The sequence below is a fragment of the Bufo gargarizans genome, chromosome 2, assembly GCF_014858855.1.
Source record: "Bufo gargarizans isolate SCDJY-AF-19 chromosome 2, ASM1485885v1, whole genome shotgun sequence".
Taxonomy (NCBI): domain Eukaryota; kingdom Metazoa; phylum Chordata; class Amphibia; order Anura; family Bufonidae; genus Bufo; species Bufo gargarizans.
The window spans coordinates 279,644,990-279,665,674 of NC_058081.1; positions in this window are offsets into that span (position 1 = coordinate 279,644,990).

The window sequence follows — 20,685 nt, forward strand, 5'->3', positions numbered from 1 at the left end:
TGTGACAAAAAATAAAAAGTTCTATGAACTCACTATGCCCATCAGCGAATACCTTAGGGTGTCTACTTTCCGAAATGGGGTCATTTGTGGGGGTTTTCTACTGTTTGGGCATTGTAGAACCTCAGGAATCATGACAGGTGCTCAGAAAGTCAGAGCTGCTTCAAAAAGCGGAAATTCACATTTTTGTACCATAGTTTGTAAATGCTATAACTTTTACCCAAACCATTTTTTTTTTGCCCAAACATTTTTTTTTAATCAAAGACATGTAGAACAATAAATTTGGCGAAAAATTTATATATGGATGTCGTTTTTTTTGCAAAATTTTACAGCTGAAAGTGAAAAATGTCATTTTTTTTGCAAAAAAATCGTTACATTTTGATTAATAACAAAAAAAGTTAAAATGTCAGCAGCAATAAAATACCACCAAGTGAAAGCTCCATTAGTGAGAAGAAAAGGAGGTAAAATTCATTTGGGTGGTAAGTTGCATGACCGAGCGATAAACGGTGAAAGGAGTGTAGTGCCGAAGTGTAAAAAGTGCTCTGGTCATGAAGGGGGTTTCACCTAGCGGGGCTGAAGTGGTTAAACACATTGTATTATGTCAAGATACCTTTGCAGTTTTAGTCCATGCATTATGCTGTAAACAACGCAATACTATGCTAGTTTCATTCCACTCATACTTGCAATTTTTCTAGAACCATTTAAAAATCTATGTATCAAACTTGTGACTTTTCATACAGTGGCGGAAATAATTATTTGACCCCTCACTGATTTTGTAAGTTTGTCCAATGACAAAGAAATGAAAAGTCTCAGAACAGTATCATTTCAATGGTAGGTTTATTGTAACAGTGGCAGATAGCACATCAAAAGGAAAATCGAAAAAATAACTTTAAATAAAAGATAGCAACTGATTTGCATTTCATTGAGTGAAATAAGTATTTGAACCCCTACCAACCATTAAGAGTTCTGGCTCCCACAGAGTGGTTAGACACTTCTACTCAATTAGTCACCCTCATTAAGGACACCTGTCTTAACTAGTCACCTGTATAAAAGACACCTGTCCACAGAATCAATCAATCAAGCAGACTCCAAACTCTCCAACATGGGAAAGACCAAAGAGCTGTCCAAGGATGTCAGAGACAAAATTGTAGACCTGCACAAGGCTGGAATGGGCTACAAAACCATTAGCAAGAAGCTGGGAGAGAAGGTGACAACTGTTGGTGCGATTGTTCGAAAATGGAAGGAGCACAAAATGACCATCAATCGACCTCGCTCTGGGGCTCCACGCAAGATCTCACCTCGTGGGGTGTCAATGGTTCTGAGAAAGGTGAAAAAGCATCCTAGAACTACACGGGAGGAGTTAGTTAATGACCTCAAATTAGCAGGGACCACAGTCACCAAGAAAACCATTGGAAACACATTACACCGCAATGGATTAAAATCCTGCAGGGCTCGCAAGGTCCCCCTGCTCAGGAAGGCACATGTGCAGGCCCGTCTGAAGTTTGCCAATGAACACCTGAATGATTCAGAGAGTGACTGGGAGAAGGTGCTGTGGTCTGATGAGACCAAAATAGAGCTCTTTGGCATTAACTCAACTCGCTGTGTTTGGAGGAAGAAAAATGCTGCCTATGACCCCCAAAACACCGTCCCCACCGTCAAGCATGGGGGTGGAAACATTTTGCTTTGGGGGTGTTTTTCTGCTAAGGGCACAGGACAACTTATTCGCATAAACGGGAAAATGGACGGAGCCATGTATCGTGAAATCCTGAGCGACAACCTCCTTCCCTCTGCCAGGAAACTGAAAATGGGTCGTGGATGGGTGTTCCAGCACGACAATGACCCAAAACATACAGCAAAGGCAACAAAGGAGTGGCTCAAGAAGAAGCACATTAAGGTCATGGAGTGGCCTAGTCAGTCTCCGGACCTTAATCCAATCGAAAACCTATGGAGGGAGCTCAAGCTCAGAGTTGCACAGAGACAGCCTCGAAACCTTAGGGATTTAGAGATGATCTGCAAAGAGGAGTGGACCAACATTCCTCCTAAAATGTGCGCAAACTTGGTCATCAATTACAAGAAACGTTTGACCTCTGTGCTTGCAAACAAGGGTTTTTCCACCAAGTATTAAGTCTTTTTTTGTTAGAGGGTTCAAATACTTATTTCACTCAATGAAATGCAAATCAGTTGCTATCTTTTATTTAAAGTTATTTTTTCGATTTTCCTTTTGATGTGCTATCTGCCACTGTTACAATAAACCTACCATTGAAATGATACTGTTCTGAGACTTTTCATTTCTTTGTCATTGGACAAACTTACAAAATCAGTGAGGGGTCAAATAATTATTTCCTCCACTGTATATATGCCTCATAATTAGGGTTGAGCGAACCCGAACTGTAAAGTTTGGGTTCGTACCGAACTTTAGGATTTTTGGACCCCAGACCCAAACCCGAACTTTTCAGTAAAATTTTGGGTTCGAGTTCGGCATTCGGCGATTTAATAACGCTTTTTGAAAGGCTGCAGAGCAGCCAATCAACAAGCGTTTAACTCTTGTGCCCTTAGAAGCCATAACAGCCATGCCTACTAATGGCATGGCTGTGATTGGCCAGTGCAGCATGTGACCCAGCCTCTATATAAGCTGGAGTCACATAGCGCTGCACGTCACTCTGCTCTTACTAGTGTAGGGATAGGATGCTAGGATGCTAGGATGCTGCTGCTGTGAGGGAGAGAATAGGAAAGAATCTGTTATTGGAAGTGCTTGTTAACTGTGCGATCTACAGCGATTTTGTTTTGTGGGTGCAGTGCACAATCTTTTTACCCTGCCCTGAGCCCAGTGGCACATAAAAATAACTTTTATCCGTCTGTTATTTAGGTGGGCGTCGGCGGCCATTTTGTGCAAGTTCAGTGCACCAGCACAGCATATTTGCATTTGTCACAGTCAAATACAAGCTTTAAATACTGCAGTTATATTAAGGGCTTAAAAAAACACCCATTTTTTTTGCAAGATATTACATTTTGGGTCCTTTGCTGAATTTGTGACAGTCAAATACAAGCTTTAAATACTGCAGTTATATTCTGGGTTTAAAAAAAAACACCAATTTTTTGCAAGACCCTACATCTGGGGCTTTTGCTGCATTTGTCACAGTCAAATACAAGCGTTAGATACTGCTGTTATATTCAGGTTTTAAAAAAGCATCTATTTTGTGCAAGATAATACATTTTGGGCCTTTGCTGCATTTGTGATAGTCAAATACAAGCGTTAGATACTGCTGTTATATTCTGGTATTAAAAAAATACCCATTTTGGGCAATATAATACATTTGCGGCCTTTGCTGCATTTCTGACAAACCAATACAAGCGTTAGATACTGCTGTTATATTCTGGTATTAAAAAACACCCATTTTGTGCAAGATAATACATTTTGGGTCTTTGATGCATTTGTGACAGTCAAATACAAGCTTTAAATACTGCAATTATATTCTGGTTTAAAAAAAAACACCCATTTTGTGCAAGACCCTTCATCTGGGGCCTTTGCTGCATTTGTCACAGTCAAATACAACCAGTCAATACTGCAGTTACATTGTTGGTTGACAAATTAAAAAAAATTGTGACCGTTAAGTAATTGTATAAAATGTTTGGCTGTGATATACCCCTGCGCTATCTAGTAGACAGGTTCATAAATTTCACTAATTTTTCTGTTACATTCTTGGGTGACATTTTAAAAATTTTGCCGTGAATAAACCCCTGCCCTGCATAGGTGACAGTGACCTAAATTTAAAAAAATCGTCTATTACATTGTCAGATAACATTTTACCAATTTTGCCATATACAAACCCCTGCTCTGCATAGGTGACAGGAACCTAATTTTTGTAAAATCGTCTGTTCAATTGGTGGGTGACATAAACACAATTTTGCCATGAATAAACCCCTGCTCTACATAGTTGACAGGAACCGAAATTTTAAAAAAAATCGTCTGTTCCTTTGATGGGTGACATTAACCCATTTTTGCCAAAGAAAACCCATGCTCTGCATAAGTGACAGGGACTTAAATTTCTAAAATTCATCTTTAATTGACACTCGCCCCCTCCTTTCATTCGATCCTTCCACTTTAACAACTTGTCCCACATTTCCGCTCAATCACATTTCAGCCATTGACCTCCCTTGAATGTGTTATCCCTTTCTCACGCTACCTCTCCGGTGTGGAACCCTGATTCCCTGCTACCCGTGATCAACATGGTAGGCGCAGAAAAGAACATTGAATGTTGATAGAGAAGAAATCCAATTGGATCGTGGACGTCACGGAGACGTGCATGATGGTTGAGCAGTATGTGTGCACATGCCTACACGTACTGACTGATGGGTCTGTCCCCTTCAACTTCTGGGTCCCCAAATTGGGCACATGGCCTGAGCTTGCTCTTTATCCCTTGGAGGTGCTGGCCTGCCCTGCAGCCAGTGTATTGTCTGAATGTTTGTTTAGCACGGCTGGAAGGGGTTATCACAGGTTATATTTCCCAATATATTGGGGTGTTCCATAATTTAAACTAAAAAATTAAATTTAAAACTAAAACCAGTATTGGCTACCTCCTCCACCGCCGCTTCCACCTACACCACCACATCCACCGCCTCCTCAACCTCCTACTCCATATGGACCTCCTCCTCCTAGATCAAGATTATTTAAAAAATGTATTACGTATTTTATGTTATTTTAAGTCATTTCCCTATCCAGATTTGTTTGCAGAGCACTTGCCATGCTCGTAACCACATTTTTCTGCCATTTGCAGCCCCCTATCCCTTTCAATGACTTTTTAGAGCAATTTTAGTACTCTAAAGTTCGGGTCCCCATTGACTTCAATGGTGTTTGGGATCAGAGTCAAGTTCAGGTCAAGTTCGGGTGCCGAACTCAAACTTTTTGGGGAAGTTCGGCTGAACCTGTCGAACCCGAACATCCAGGTGTCCGCTCAACTCTACTCATAATAAAATGTTTGTTAAGTGGAAGAGTGGAAAATGAAAAACAGCAGTAGTGTAAACAGCAGTAGCAGCGTCCGTCATCGAGCCAGTAGTAGTGGCAGCAGCCGGCCATGGTTTTCCCTGGTAATAGGTGACCACATTATTATTGAGGACAAAGAGGAAGAGACTGTGGACTGGATGACTCAATCCTCCTCTAAGTCACAGCTGGAGGATGTGGAGGTCACCTCTGAGTCTGATACCGTGCCCTGGAGCCAGGGGTCAAAGTATTCCTTCTACACCTCCCACTTGCCACCCCAGAGAAGGCTTTCAGTTGCATCATCTCTGTTTTCACTGCCCCATCCTAGGGGGAAGAGGGGGACCCCATACATAGCTGTGTTGGTCATAGTGGTAGCAGTAGAGGCACTTGTACCCATAGTGGTAATTATAGTGGTAGGGGCAGTGGTGTTTGCACTCCTGGCAAATACAGAACAGGGAATGGAGCCAAGGAGCCCACAATGGCATATCACAGTCTGACAAAAGTGGTGATGATGATGATTGTGTGATGGACAGTACCTGGGAGCTGGATTGTGGTGCTGGGGAGGAGATAACATCGGGGAGGTTGGGGGGATAGTGGATATGGGCAAAACTTCCAAAAAAACTTCCAGGGCCTGATCTGCTTCTATTGTAGTCAGTTCGGTAACTGGTAAAGCTGCTGATACTACAGTATGGACGAAGGGCTCAAAATGTGCACGACAAGCTCGACTGCCACTAGCTTTGTTTGAGTACCTTCTGTCTGGAAGTTTTTCTTCACAATGCCAGTAGAGCAAAGCATTATCTGCTGGATAAAAGTAAGTCAAGTGAATTCAAACATAAATGTTTGCACTACAGCTCTATTGCAGTATACGAGGCAGCCTCACCAGATCCTGTGGGAAAATAGAACAGCTTTCAGAACAAGAGTTTTTCTCTTAATCCCAGTCTCATTTGTGGCAGCTAGGCCACATCCACATGCAGTAGTGTTCTCGTTATCATCATTATCAGTTACTGCTTCTTCTGCTCAGACTTCTCCTCCTCTTCTCGACAGCCATCGATAATGTAATGTGTGGCCTCTACATACCCAGCAATCCCATGGTGTGCAAGCTTAACTCTCACCTTGCCAAGTTGCTGGCGATGCAGTCATTAATGTACCACTTAGTGGATTATGCTGCCTTTAGGGAACTGATAGAGTGTGCTCAGCCTCGTTGGAAGATACCTAAACGCCATTATTCCTCCAAAAAAGCCATCCCTGCTTTGCACTTAGTCACGAGGTAGAGAACATGGGCCATTCCTTGCAATTGTCATTATGTGGGAAGGTGCATACCACCATGGACACCTGGAGCAGCTGTTACAGGCAGGGATAGTACATTTCCTTCAAGGCTCATTGGGTGAATGTTTTTTGTGGCGTGACAGCACTGCAGCAACGAGGCCAGGTCCTACAGACACTTCTATGTTTGTGTCAGTCTGGTTTCCACACCTAGCACTTATCTGCTTCCACCACATCCTTCTCAATGGACATCCTCTTATCCCCAACGGAAACAGGGCAGAGCATTGCTTCCACTCCTATTGGATCTGTAAAGTGAAGGATTGCAATTGCTATGTCAGAGCTGATTGGCATGGGCAAGAGTTGCCACACAGCCAATAAACTGCTAAAGAAAATCAAGCAGTAAGCACCTCTTTGGCTATCGTCCTGCCAAATCCAACTGGACAAGGTAGTCAGGGACAATGGCAGAAACATCGTGGCTGCTCTGCAATTGGGGAAAATAACACATTCAAACTGCATGGCACATGTGATAAATTTAGTTGTGCAGAGCTTTTTGAAAAAGTACCGTGGCTTGCAGAAGGGGCTAGCCTTGTCCAGGAGACTGTTCTCAAATGTCATCCATTCTTATATGGCAAGGAACTCCTTTTGGAACTTTCAGCGACAGAATGGTCTGCCATGGCATCTGATTCGCAGCGTTCCAACTCGCTGGAATTACAACTTGCACATGCTGGATTGTATGTATAAGCAGTCTAAAGCAATGACTGATATCGTCATGCACCAAACCACCTCAGCAGGGAGCATGTGTTGTTTTGAAGTCAGGCAGTGGCAGGTCATCAGAGATGCCTGTTGCATACTCAGGCTCTTTGAAGAGGCCACTAGATTTGTCAGTAAGGACAACTGCAGCATCAACAATATCATCCACTGATATTTATATTAGAGCAGAGGCTCATGCTGATGCAACAAGGGACAGCAGAAGAAGAACAGCTTCCACATCTTGCTGGCCGCCCTGTAGCTGTTTGGGACCCACCCTGACAAAGTCCCATGGAGGAGGAAATGAATGATGAGGATTAGGAGCTACCACTAGAGGTGAAGAAGGAGGAGTTGTTGGTGCATGAGATGAATGTTTTCCTTTTGCAGAAAGAGAGGCCAAATTGCTGTATTACCAGGATACACTTTACATGCAGCTTGCCACAGCTTTCGGCTAGAAGTTGCCTGCCACCCACATGATTAGGATGTTCCTCTCCGTCCCACACCAAATCACCTACTTACTGCCGTCTCTGCTATAACTGCTTTTTTTTATCCTATGACACATGTGTTCATCCCAGGCATGTTTAAATTCACTTACTGTAGATTTCTCAACCTTCTGCTGCAAGTATGTTCCAGGTTTCAACCACTCTTTCAATAAAATAACATTTCCTGACATTTCTCCACCAGCTAATTTCAGATTGTGTCCCTTGTTCTTATGTTTAGCTTCTCTCCTGAACCTCATTCAAACCTTTAATATATTTCAAAGTTTCAACTCATTTCCCATCTTTCCTCAAGGCTTTTCAGGTGCCGCGCCAGGCTGCTGCAAATGAGCAAAAATGTACCACTTCACAAACAGGTTCAGGCCTACCTGGACTGTGGCCTAAACCTGGTTGGAAAACTGTTCCGTGACTGAGTAGACTTCTAGGGAGACAGATTGGAGCAATGACAAAAAATGGCTGTTTGCTCTCGCTACACTGTCTGTGAACGTTCTCATTTATCCAGGTCATGGTATATCTGTAAAGAATAAATCAAGGCAACTTTACGTACTGTAGATTTCTTGAAAATGTTTCACTCGTTCTTCCAACGAGCTTTCTCAATTCTGAGTGACTGTACAAGAATTCTCTGGGAATAAATATGTAACTGAATCAACATCTGGTAATTATACCCAGAATGTGGTCAGAGGTCATTATATTCAGCATGGCGTCAAAGGTGTTGATTTCATTATCCTAATAGGAGTCAGTAGGTGATAAAGACTTCCCAGAAAAAGGTGTCAAGACAACATTGTATGTGGCAGACAATAGAACTTGTGGGTATCCAGTTTGGGCCTTTGTCAAAACAGAAGGAAGGAGAAGAAAGAGCACCAAGACTACCAGTGAGGGCGAGAAGCATGACAGACACAAGCATATGGTTATTCCATATGTAGCTGGGGTGTCTGAGAAACTCAAAAGGATTTTTAATAAACATCACATCCCTGTCTGCTTTAAACCCAGCAACACACTGAGGCAACAACTGGTTCACCCCAAAGACCCAACGCCTGAACATAAGATGGACAACATTGTATATGCAGTCTAGTGCAATGAGAAATGCTCAGAACTGTATATCGACGAAACAAAACAACAACTACATCAGCGTATGGCTCAGCATAGAAGAGCCAAAACCTCTGGTCAAGATTCAGCCGTGTACTTACATCTAAAAGAAACAGGTCACACCTTTGAAGACAAGTACGTGTTTTGGATAGGAGGCCGATTGATACAAACGAGGGGTGAAGGAGGCCATCTACGTAAAAATTGAGAAGCCAAGCTTGAATAGAGTAGGGGGTTAGACATCTATTGTCTGCCACATACAATACTGTCTTGACACCTTTTTCAGGGAAGTCTTTATCACCTACTGACTCCTATTAGGATAATGGAATCCACACCTTTGACCCCATGCTCGATGTAATGACCTCTGACCACATGCTGGGTATAATTACCAAATGTTGATTCAGTTACGTATTTATTCCCAGAGAATTCTTGTACAGTCACTCAGAATTGAGAAAGATCATTGGAAGAACGAGTGAAACGTTTTCAAGAAATCTACAGTACGTCCAGTTGCCTTGATTTATTCTTTACAGATATCTCACTACACTGTCTTGTCCAGCCTCTAGTGTCATCTAAGAGGGCTTTCAGCATGGCACGCAGTTGCATCATACCCAAATGGAAAATGTTGTCTCCTGCCAGTGTACAAAACATCACATTTGTCAAAATGAATGAGGCATGGATCTGTGAGAATTTTCACAAACCTCCGGCTAAGGTCAATGAATACAATGACAATCATTTGTAATGCGCTTTTCACACAGGGATTCAAAGCGCAGAGATAGTTGTGCATTTTGAGCAACTCCCTGGGAAGTCAGTGGCTGCCATATAGGCACTCAATCCCAACACACACTAGGGTTAATTTTGTAGGAAGCCATTTTGCCTATCTTTATGTTTTTGGTGTTTGGGAGTAAACTGGAGTACCCAAAGGAAACCCATTAAAAAACAGAGAGAACATACAAACTCCAGCAAGGCACCAATGCCACCATGCTGCCATTGCTGATGGAGGCTATTTATCACCATGCCTCCACCACCACAACTGCTACTCTCTCTACTGCCACTACTATTAGTCCCAACCAGCCACTACTACTACTACTTCCATTACCCCTACACAACAGCGCACACATCTACTGCCTTGTCTGTTCCATGCTGCGCTGATACTGCTCCCACTACTATCGCTGCCACATGCTACTATTACCCCTATACACTTAGACCTTACCTTACCTTTTCCAAATTTGCAGGCATCTTCCTCCATTAAGACTTATTTTTTGGACACCCGTGCAGAACAATCTACTGTTTCTTCTGACATTTGTGTGTTTATAAACAGAGGTAGGCATCTGCCCTTGTTAATGCATAGTATTTGAATGCTTGATCCCAACAAGCCACTGACTTTCTCCCATAACACTGTGTGTGTTTGCAATAAGGGACAATTTGGGAAAGTTTAAAAAATAAAAAATAAAGTAAAAAAAAACAACAATGGTGTAGTGTGTTTTTAAACATTTAGTTTGTTAACACTGTCAACCAAGTGTTAACCCACAGCTACAGTATATACGTCAGGGTCACATTATCAAAATTTTCCTGCACTCCTCAGCCCAGTCTGCTCACTCAGCCCTTTGGCCACATATGCTCCCCAGCTCTAGCAGGTCCAGCAAGCACACCCTAATTCTTCCCCAGCCTGTGACCGGCTGACTTTTGCCCGATTCCCAGATCTGACCCTCTCCCACCTGATCTGACCCATTCCTAATCACTGTACTGAAACTCTGCTGCCTGCCATGACCTTTGGACTGTTTCATGGATTTCCATGAACTCTGCCTGCCCTGATCTTGACCTATTACTTACTAGTTTGTCTGTTTCCCTCAGTGCTACACACCAGTGTCTCTGACCCCAGTGGGTCAGCTGTTAACCACACCAGGACTACTCCAATAGGTAGCGGAGTGGTGGCTCCCCTGCATCGAAGTCCAGATCCCTGTATAGGGGGTTCAAGATTAAATGCCAGGGGGCTGCCAGGATAACATCTTTAGGATTTACCCAAAGTAAAATTGGTTGGTAGACACAGTGGTTCCACACCCACTGATTGTAACAGTAGACAAGCCAAGGCATTCTCCTGAAGATATCATTTTGAAACTCAGGAAAGCTGATACTTAGAGCCTTTGAGATGTACTGCAGACAGAAATAGAAAATGTTCTTGTGCCCACCTGAGAATCATCAGAGATGAGGCTACAATTATTATATTATTTAAGTATATTTTTATGTGTCTGCTATACACAAAGTCCTTGACTTTCATTTGCACCTCCCATACAGCTCTGAGCTTTCAGTAGTTGGAGCACCACTGACCAATGGTTTTATTTTAGGCTACTTGGAAAGAATACGCTAACAGTTTATGTAAGCTCTCCAACTTTACTATTTTCCCTCTCCACAGTGAGGCAGTCATGTGACCACCACCACAATTGTGGAATGGACAACGACCCTGAGAACCCCTTTAAATAAACTATCTTTTCTGAAATGATTTTTGTGAAGTCCTGACACTGTGCTTCTAAAATCCCAATGGCAGGCAAGCAAATTGGAAATGTAGAATTATTCCTTTGTACTTGACTGCAAACCACAGTTGCGATGATCTGGACAAATTTACAAGTCATAATACACATCTTTCAAATCTTGCATAACCATAGTAATGCTTCCTATAATGCCCCCAGTAATAATAATGTCCCTATAGTGTTCCCCTTAGCATTAATAATGTCCCTATATTGCCTCCTAGTATTAATAATGCCCCATCTATTGTATCCCAGCAATAATGCCCCATTGTGCCCTCTTTAATGCCCCAGTAAAAAAAAAAATGCTCATACAGTGTCCTCTATAGTTTATCCAGTAATACCCTCTTATAGTTCCCTGTATACTCCCCATGTGTCAAATAAAATAAAAAAATCGAATATCTTCTGTTCTGTTCCCCGTCTATGGTCCAGGCCTGAGTCCTGGTGAAGATGGTAATCATGACATCATAGCACCACCTAAGACTCTGTGCAGATGGAAGTGATGTTGTTGTTGCTTTGCAACTGCCTGCCCTGAACCATTATTCTTTCTCATAGGCTTCAGGAGTTTTAGTATTCAGCAAGTGAATTCAGGAGGGCACTTGCAACAGTTGGCCAGACACATAAGTATCCGATGTTTCTAGCTTTAATTAATGCCGGAAGCATCAAATCATTATGTACCCAGCCAGTGGCCATGAGGAAGGCCATGGTGACCCCCAACCACCCACTTCCCCCCTGGGTATCGGCCCACTGGAAAGTTTAACAGGAGTGTCTGTGGCCAGTCTGCCTCTACCCCAAAGAGTGTGAATAGTGACACAAACAGGAGTAGAAAATGATGAATGAGATGGGCCTACCATCCTGTCCCCTTTCATTGCCTACGCCATGCCCATTTTTTAGACCTGGTGTGAGCGGGGAAAAGTCGCAATCTGCGCCAGAAATACGCCTAATATAGACATATTTCTGTTAGTAAATAGACCATATTGTTTTTGAATATATTTCTTTCTTCTGTACTCAGATATGGTTGGTTCTAACAGCAATTTTGGTAATTTTTGTCATGGAGACCTAGTGTGGATTCACTTCAACTTCAAAATGCATGACCCATTTGCTAATTTAAGACATTAATTTGCCCGTCTAGATTAGAAAAGTTATCTGTGCCTAGCCTGACAGGTGAAATGGCTTATCAGAAAAGGGGTGTAGGTTTGATGGAAAGGGGATGTGGCCTAACCAAAGTTACAACACAGTTCTGGTGTAAAATTATGTCTCAAACTAAGCCAACCAATAACTGTTATAAAGTTAGAGAAAAGTGTATATCCCTGCACCACATTTATCATCCAGTTTGAGTCACTGTTATACATCTGGTGCAGGTCTAGACAGACAAGTTTTTGCCATCTCTAGCATTATTAAATCTGGCCAAGTGTTTTCACATATACAAACACTTATTTACAGCTACATAACCAAGGTAGGCTGTAGATATTATTTTGCATTCTGATTCAGATCCACACAAAATCTCCATGACAACACTGTACCTGACAGAATAAATAAAATAAATCTGATTCTCTCAGTGTTGCATTCTTAAGCTTTGGACCCATAACTTCCATCTCATAGAATGCTTAAACACATGTACTAATTTTAGGTTAAATCAAATACATTATATAAGTAACAAAGGGCACAATCCAAATATCAGAAATAGATGACAGTAAATACCATCTTTGCATTTGTCTCGTTAACAATTGCTTCAGTTAAGCAGCAATGATCAATAGTCATTAACATTAAGAATCAAAACACAAAAAGCTTAACACAAAGACACAGCAAAAACAAGACACAACATTACACTGTATAATACACTTAAAGCCGGGGGATCAGACCCCCTAAAGCTGAAGTCCCATATAGGGACAAAAAAATTACAGTAAAAAAAGTTAACAAAGAATGTTTTACATAATGAAAAATTAAAAGTTCAAGTAAAAAAAAGCAAAAATAGGGAAAAAAAGAAAAGTAGACATATTAGGTATTGCCGCGTCCGTATCGACCGGCTCTATAAAAATATCACTTGATCCACCCTGTCAGATGAACACCGTAAAAAAAAAAAAAAAAAAAAAGGTTCAAAACAGACATTTTCTGCTCCCCTTTGCCTCACAAAAAGTGTAATACCAAGTGATCAAAATGGTAGCACGCAAACTGTCATCTCATCCCACAAAAAAAGAGCCCCTACATAAGACAATTGCCTGAAAAATAAATAAAATATGGCTTTCAGAAGATGGCAAAACAAAAACAAGATTTGATTCTGTTCAAAAATGCTTTCACTGTGTAAGGCTACTTTCACACTAGCGTTTTTGCTGGATCCAGCAGGGTTCAGCAAAAAAGCTTTCATTACTGATAATACAACCATCTGCATCCATTATGAACAGATCCGGTTGTATTATCTTTAACATAGCAAGGACGGATCCGTCATGAACTCCATTGAAAGTAAATGGGGGACGGATTCATTTTCTATTATGTCAGCGTTAAACAGATCCATCCCCATTGACTTGCATTGTGGATCATGACGGAAAGCAAACTGCAGCAGTATTAAAACACAACCAAACAGAACGGAATGCATTTTGGAGCATGCCGTTCTGTTCAGTTACATTTTGTCCCCATTGACAATAGTTGGGGACAAAACAGAAGCGTTTTTTCCTGTATTGAGACCCTATGACAGATCTCAATACCAGAAAATATTAACGCTAGTGATAAAGTAGCATAAAACTTAACAAAAATAAAAACAATAGACATATTAGGTTATCGCCTCATCTGTAACAACCTGCTCTACAGGGAGTGCAGAATTATTAGGCAAGTTGTATTTTTGAGGATTACATTTTATTATTGAACAACAATCATGTTCTCAATGAACCCAAAAAACTCATTAATATCAAAGCTGAATATTTTTTAGTAGTTTTTAGTTTGTTTTTAGTTTTAGCTATTTTAGGGGGGTATCTGTGTGTGCAGGTGACTATTACTGTGCATAATTATTAGGCAACTTAACAAAAAACTAATATATACCCATTTCAATTATTTATTTTTCCCAGTGAAACCAATATAACATCTCAACATTCACAAATATACATTTTTGACATTCAAAAACAAAACAAAAACAAATCAGTGACCAATATAGCCATCTTTCTTTGCAAGGACACTCAAAAGCCTGCCATCCATGGATTCTGTCAGTGTTTTTATCTGTTCACCATCAACATTGCGTGCAGCAGCAAACACAGCCTCCCAGACACTGTTCAGAGAGGTGTACTGGTTTCCCTCCTTGTAAATCTCACATTTGATGATGGACCACAGGTTCTAAATGGGGTTCAGATCAGGTGAACAAGGAGGCCATGTCATTAGATTTTCTTCTTTTATACCCTTTCTTGCCAGCCACGCTGTGGAGTACTTGGACGCGTGTGATGGAGCATTGTCCTGCATGAAAATCATGTTTTTCTTGAAGGATGCAGACTTCTTCCTGTACCACTGCTTGAAGAAGGTGTCTTCCAGAAACTGGCAGTAGGACTGGGAGTTGAGCTTGACTCCATCCTCAACCCGAAAAGGCCCCACAAGCTCATCTTTGATGATACCAGCCCAAACCAGTACTCCACCTCCACCTTGCTGGCGTCTGAGTCGGACTGGAGCTCTCTGCCCTTTACCAATCCAGCCACGGGCCCATCCATCTGGCCCATCAAGACTCACTCTCATTTCATCAGTCCATAAAACCTTAGAAAAATCAGTCTTGAGATATTTCTTGGCCCAGTCTTGACGTTTCAGCTTGTGTGTCTTGTTCAGTGGTGGTCGTCTTTCAGCCTTTCTTACCTTGGCCATGTCTCTGAGTATTGCACACCTTGTGCTTTTGGGCACTCCAGTGATGTTGCAGCTCTGAAATATGGCCAAACTGGTGGCAAGTGGCATCTTGGCAGCTGCACGCTTGACTTTTCTCAGTTCATGGGCAGTTATTTTGCGCCTTGGTTTTTCCACACGCTTCTTGCGACCCTGTTGACTATTTTGTATGAAACGCTTGATTGTTCGATGATCACGCTTTAGAAGCTTTGCAATTTTAAGAGTGCTGCATCCCTCTGCAAGATATCTCACTATTTTTTCCTTTTCTGAGCCTGTCAAGTCCTTCTTTTGACCCATTTTGCCAAAGGAAAGGAAGTTGCCTAATAATTATGCACACCTGATATAGGGTGTTGATGTCATTAGACCACACCCCTTCTCATTACAGAGATGCACATCACCTAATATGCTTAATTGGTAGTAGGCTTTCGAGCCTATACAGCTTGGAGTAAGACAACATGCATAAAGAGGATGATGTGGTCAAAATACTCATTTGCCTAATAATTCTGCACTCCCTGTATAAAAATATCACATGATATACTCTGTCAGGTGAACTCTGTAAATATAAAATAAATAAAAACTATGCCAGAACAGTCATTTTTTTGTCAACTTGCCTTACAAAATGCATAATATCAAGTGATCAAAAAGTCATATATACCCCAAAATGGTACCAATAAAAAAGTCACCTCATCCTGCAAAAAAATAAACCTCCAAATAAGACAATCGCTCAAAAACTAAAAACCAATGGCACCCATAAACCAATCTATCAAAATCTGTGCAGCAAAAGCCATATGGTGCTCCTTCCTGAAATGTGCGGCCCACAGCAGTTTACCACTACATATGGGGTGCTGCCGTTTTCAGGAAAAATGGATAAAAAATTATGGGGTGCTTTCTTCTGTTATCCCTTGTGTAAATAAAAAATAATTGGGGCTAAAGCATCATTTTATTGGAAGAAATTAAACTTTTCATTTTCACAGCTAAGTGTTTCCAAAAACTCTTAGGGGGTCAAAGTGCACAGTACACCCCTTAATATATTCTTTGAGGGGTGTAGTTTCCAAAATGGGGTAACTTTCAAATACAAAATGGTGCCAAAAAAACATTCTCGCAAAATCTGCCTCCAAAAACCATATGGCATTCCTTTCTGACCACTGCCATGTGCCCCGACAGCAGTTTACTACCACATACGGGGTATTTATGTAAGCTGCAGAATCAGAGTAATGTATATTGAGGTTTATTTTGCTGTTAACCCTTGCTGTTCCCTGGTGGGACAGTCCTGGATTTCAGTGGCTGTCCCGAGGTCCCGAAATGGGTGAGGTATGTCCTGCTCTCAGAGACAATTGCCTGTAATGATGGGGCAGGGAGCTCCTGACTTTATCATTCCTCTCAGCAGTTGGTGCTCCACACTGCTGGTCTGTGTGAGGGAGGCGGGGCCAACAGTCAGCCTCTGCTCCTCCACACAGACCAACACAACCATGTGTGTCCTGCCTGCTGCTGCTGCTGGAGAATGCAGATAATCCAGGAACCAGGTGAGAATTTACTGTTTGTTGTTTTTACTTCCTGTGAGTGGGCACATATCATGGCAGAACTACTGTGAGGGCGCACAGATCAGGGCAAAACTACTGTGAGGGGGCACATATTAGGGCAAAACTACTGTGAGGGGCACATATCATGGCAAAACTACTGTGAAGGGGCATATATCAGGGCAAAACTACTGTGAGGGGGCACATATCAGGGCAAATGTACTTTGAGGGAGCACATATCAGGGCATAACTACTGTTAGGAGGCACATATCAGGGCAAAACTACTGTGAGGGGGCACATATCATGGCAAAACTACTGTGAGGGGGCACATATCATGGCAAAACTACTGTGAGGGGGCACATATCAGGGCAAAACTATATATGTACTTTGAGGGGGTACATATATAGGCATAACTACTGTTAGGAGGCACATATCAGGGCACATAGCAGGGATGTCTGGGCATAATACTGTCGAGGGAGCATATCTGGACATATTTTGGGCACTAGAGACGTGGCCTAGTATCAAAAAAAAAAAAAAGGAACACCACAAATAATGTCCCTCTTATTTTTAGTCAGAAGGTATTATGCTTGTATGTCTCACATCAGTACGTGATCTATAAAAAAAAAAAAATATATATATATATATATATATATATATATATATACACAGGAAAAATGGCGGCACTGGAACACAATCAAAGAAAAAAAAGGGTGCACGTCTCCAGGGGAATAGGCTTCTTACCCCAATGTATAATCCAGAAAAGTAGGCGGCACTCCGAGAAAGATGACAAGTGAACTTTATTCACCCAGGTGGTGCAACGTTTCGGTTCTGCACTAGAACCTTTTTCAAGAATATATATATATACACACACACACACACACTGCCTCTCCCCAAAAAAAGTTGCCACCTGAATTTAACTAAGCAAATAGGTATGAGCCTCCTTTTGGATAATTACTGCATGGGCGATTATCTTTCAGCTAGCAACAAGTTATTTGAGAGAAGTTGATTGAGAGCATGCCCAGTCAAATTGCAGAGGTTTGTTGTATATACTATATATCTATACCCACTGCATTTATAATATGTATATGTGTTTATTTCATATGCAGTGTGTGTTTATATATAGTATATACATCAGTGTACTGATATATTAGGTAAAAAGTATAATAGATGCAGTGTGTACATAAATATATTATATACAGTGGTGTACAGATATGTGAGGTACGAGGTATAATACATGCAGTGTGTACAGCTATATTGTATACCACACAATGGACGCTGTAAATTACTTCCACAAAATAATGTTAATTTTTTTTAATCTTTATTATTATAGTAGTTATTTACTACACTATGTATACCTCAAAATGGTTACTAAAAAACCTACCACTAATCCCGCAAAATCAAAAAAGCATTTAGAAGAAGAAATTTAAAAGTTCTCACTGCTGGAACACAAAGGGGGGAAATATTATTTGTCCTGAAGTCCAAAATTATTTACTAAGTCACTAAGGGGTTAAACATGCAATTGTGTCCCCTGAGTTGAGCACCGACAAGATTTACTGCAGACAAATATTAATAAAATCTATAATAAAAACGTGACATTTTTGGAAGGGTTTTTCCAGTTTGACCCTAAGTTCACACCTGAGCGTTTTACAGCGCGTTCAAACGCGCTGTAAAACGCTCAACACATGAAAAGAAATGCTTCCCTATGGGAATGGTTCTCACCTGGGCGTTTTACAGCGCGTACGATCGCGCTGTAAAACGCCCGACGCTCAAACAAGTACTTGAGCTTCTTTGGGGCGTTTTGACGCGCGTTTGTGGCCATAGGACACTGCAGTCAATGACACAAACGCGCGTCAAACGCGCGTTTACTATTACAAAAAACGCGCGTCAGAAACGCGCATCAAAAGCGCGCGTCTGACGCGCGTTTGGGAAACGCTCAGGTGTGAAAGCAGGGTTACTGTGACTGTTAGGAGGTTAAGGGGTCAATTCTGAAAGTAGGTATATCATTTTTACTTAATACACACTGTAAGGCCTCATGCACACGACCGTTGTGTGCATCCGTGGCCGTTGTGCCGTTTTCCGTTTTTTTTCGCGGACCCATTGACTTTCAATGGGTCCGTGGAAAAATCGGAAAATGCACCGTTTTGCAGCCGAGGCCGTGATCCGTGTATCCTGTCCGTCAAAAAAATATGACCTGTCCTATTTTTTTGACGGACAACGGTTCACGGACCCATTCAAGTCAATGGGTCCGTGAAAGAACACGGATGCACACAAGATTGGCATCCGTGTCCGTGATCCGTGGCCGTAGGTTGCTTTCATACAGACGGATCCGAAGATCCGTCTGCATAAAAGCTTTTTCAGAGGTGAGTTTTCACTTCGTGAAAACTCAGATCCGACAGTATATTCTAACACAGAGGCGTTCCCATGGTGATGGGGACGCTTCAGGTTAGAATATACTGAAAAACTGTGTACATGACTGCCCCCTGCTGCCTGGCAGGTGCTGCCAGGCAGCAGGGGGCAGACCCCCCCCCCCCTGTTTTTAACTCATTTGTGGCCAGTGCGGCCGCCCCCCCCCCTCCCTCCCCTGTAGTTAACTTCTTGGTAGCCAGCCCCCCCTCCCTCCCCTGTAGTTAACTAATTGGTGTCCAGTGGGCCCCCCCTCCGTCCGCTATAGATAACTCATTGGTGGCCAGTGGGCCCTCTCCCCTGCCACCCCCTCCTAATTAAAATCGCCCCCCTATCATTGGTGGCAGTGGTGAGTACCGATCGGAGTCCCAGTGTAATCGCTGGGGCTCCGATCGGTAACCATGGCAACCGGGACGCTACTGCAGTCCCGGTTGCCATGGTAGCTTAGCAATTTGTAGAAGCTTTATACTTACCTGAAGAGCAGCGATGTCTGTGACCGGCCGGGAGCTCCTCCTACTGGTAAGTGACAGGTCTGTGCTATAAGCAATGCGCCGCACAGACCTTTCACTTACCAGTAGGAGGAGCTCCCGGCCGGTCACAGACATCGCAGCTCTTCAGGTAAGTATGAAGCTTCTACAAATTGCTAAGCTACCATGGCAACCGGGACTGCAGTAGCGTCCCGGTTGCCATGGTTACCGATCGGAGCCCCAGCGATTACACTGGGACTCCGATCGGTACTCACCACTGCCACCAATGATAGGGGGGCGATTTTAATTAGGAGGGGGAGGGAGGGGAGAGGGCCCACTGGCCACCAACGAGTTATCTACAGCGGAGGGAGGGGGGGCCCACTGGACACCAATGAGTTATCTATAGCGGACGGAGGGGGGGCCCACTGGCCACCAACGAGTTAACTACAGGGGAGGGAGGGGGGGGGGGTCTGCCCCCTGCTGCCTGGCAGCACCTGCCAGGCAGCAGGGGGCAGTCATGTACACAGTTTTTCAGTATATTCTAACCTGAAGCGTCCCCATCACCATGGGAACGCCTCTGTGTTAGAATATACTGTCGGATCTGATTTTCACGATGTAGCTCATATCCGACAGTATATTCTAACATAGAGGCGTTCCCATGGTGATGGGGACGCTTCAAGTTAAAATATACCATCGGATTGGAGAAAACTCCAATCCGATGGTATAAAAGAACTCCAGACTTTACATTGAAAGTCAATGGGGACGGATCCGTTTGAAATGGCACCATATTGTGTCAACTTCAAACGGATCCGTCCCTATTGACTTGCATTGTAATTCAGGACGGATCCGTTTGGCTCCCCACGGCCAGGCGGACGCCAAAACGACTTTTTTTTCATGTCCGTGGATCCTCCAAAAATCAAGGAAGACCCACGGACGAAAAAACGGTCACGGATCACGGACCCACGGACCCCGTTTTTTCGGACCGTGAAAAAAAACTGTCGTGTGCATGAGGCCTAACAGTGCTGCATATAAAACCAGCATGGGCTTTTAGTTTGACTCATCCTGCAACTGTTCAGTCTGATGACTTTAAATTCAGCCTAAAATTCTGAGGATGACGTCACACATGCAGGTTTCAAACAATTTTAAGTGATAGCCAGGAGCGAATCCTGAAGAGAGAAGAAGTACAATGTACCCTCAAGTTACAAAATTAATTGGTTCTAGGATGGCCATTGTATGTTGAAATCATTGTAACGTGAGTCCACTCTATGGAAAACCAGTAATTAGTTCCAAAGCCCCAAAGTACCAATCCACAAAAAGAAAAAATAAGAAAAATAATCAGATAACCAGGACATAAAGCAAGTCCGT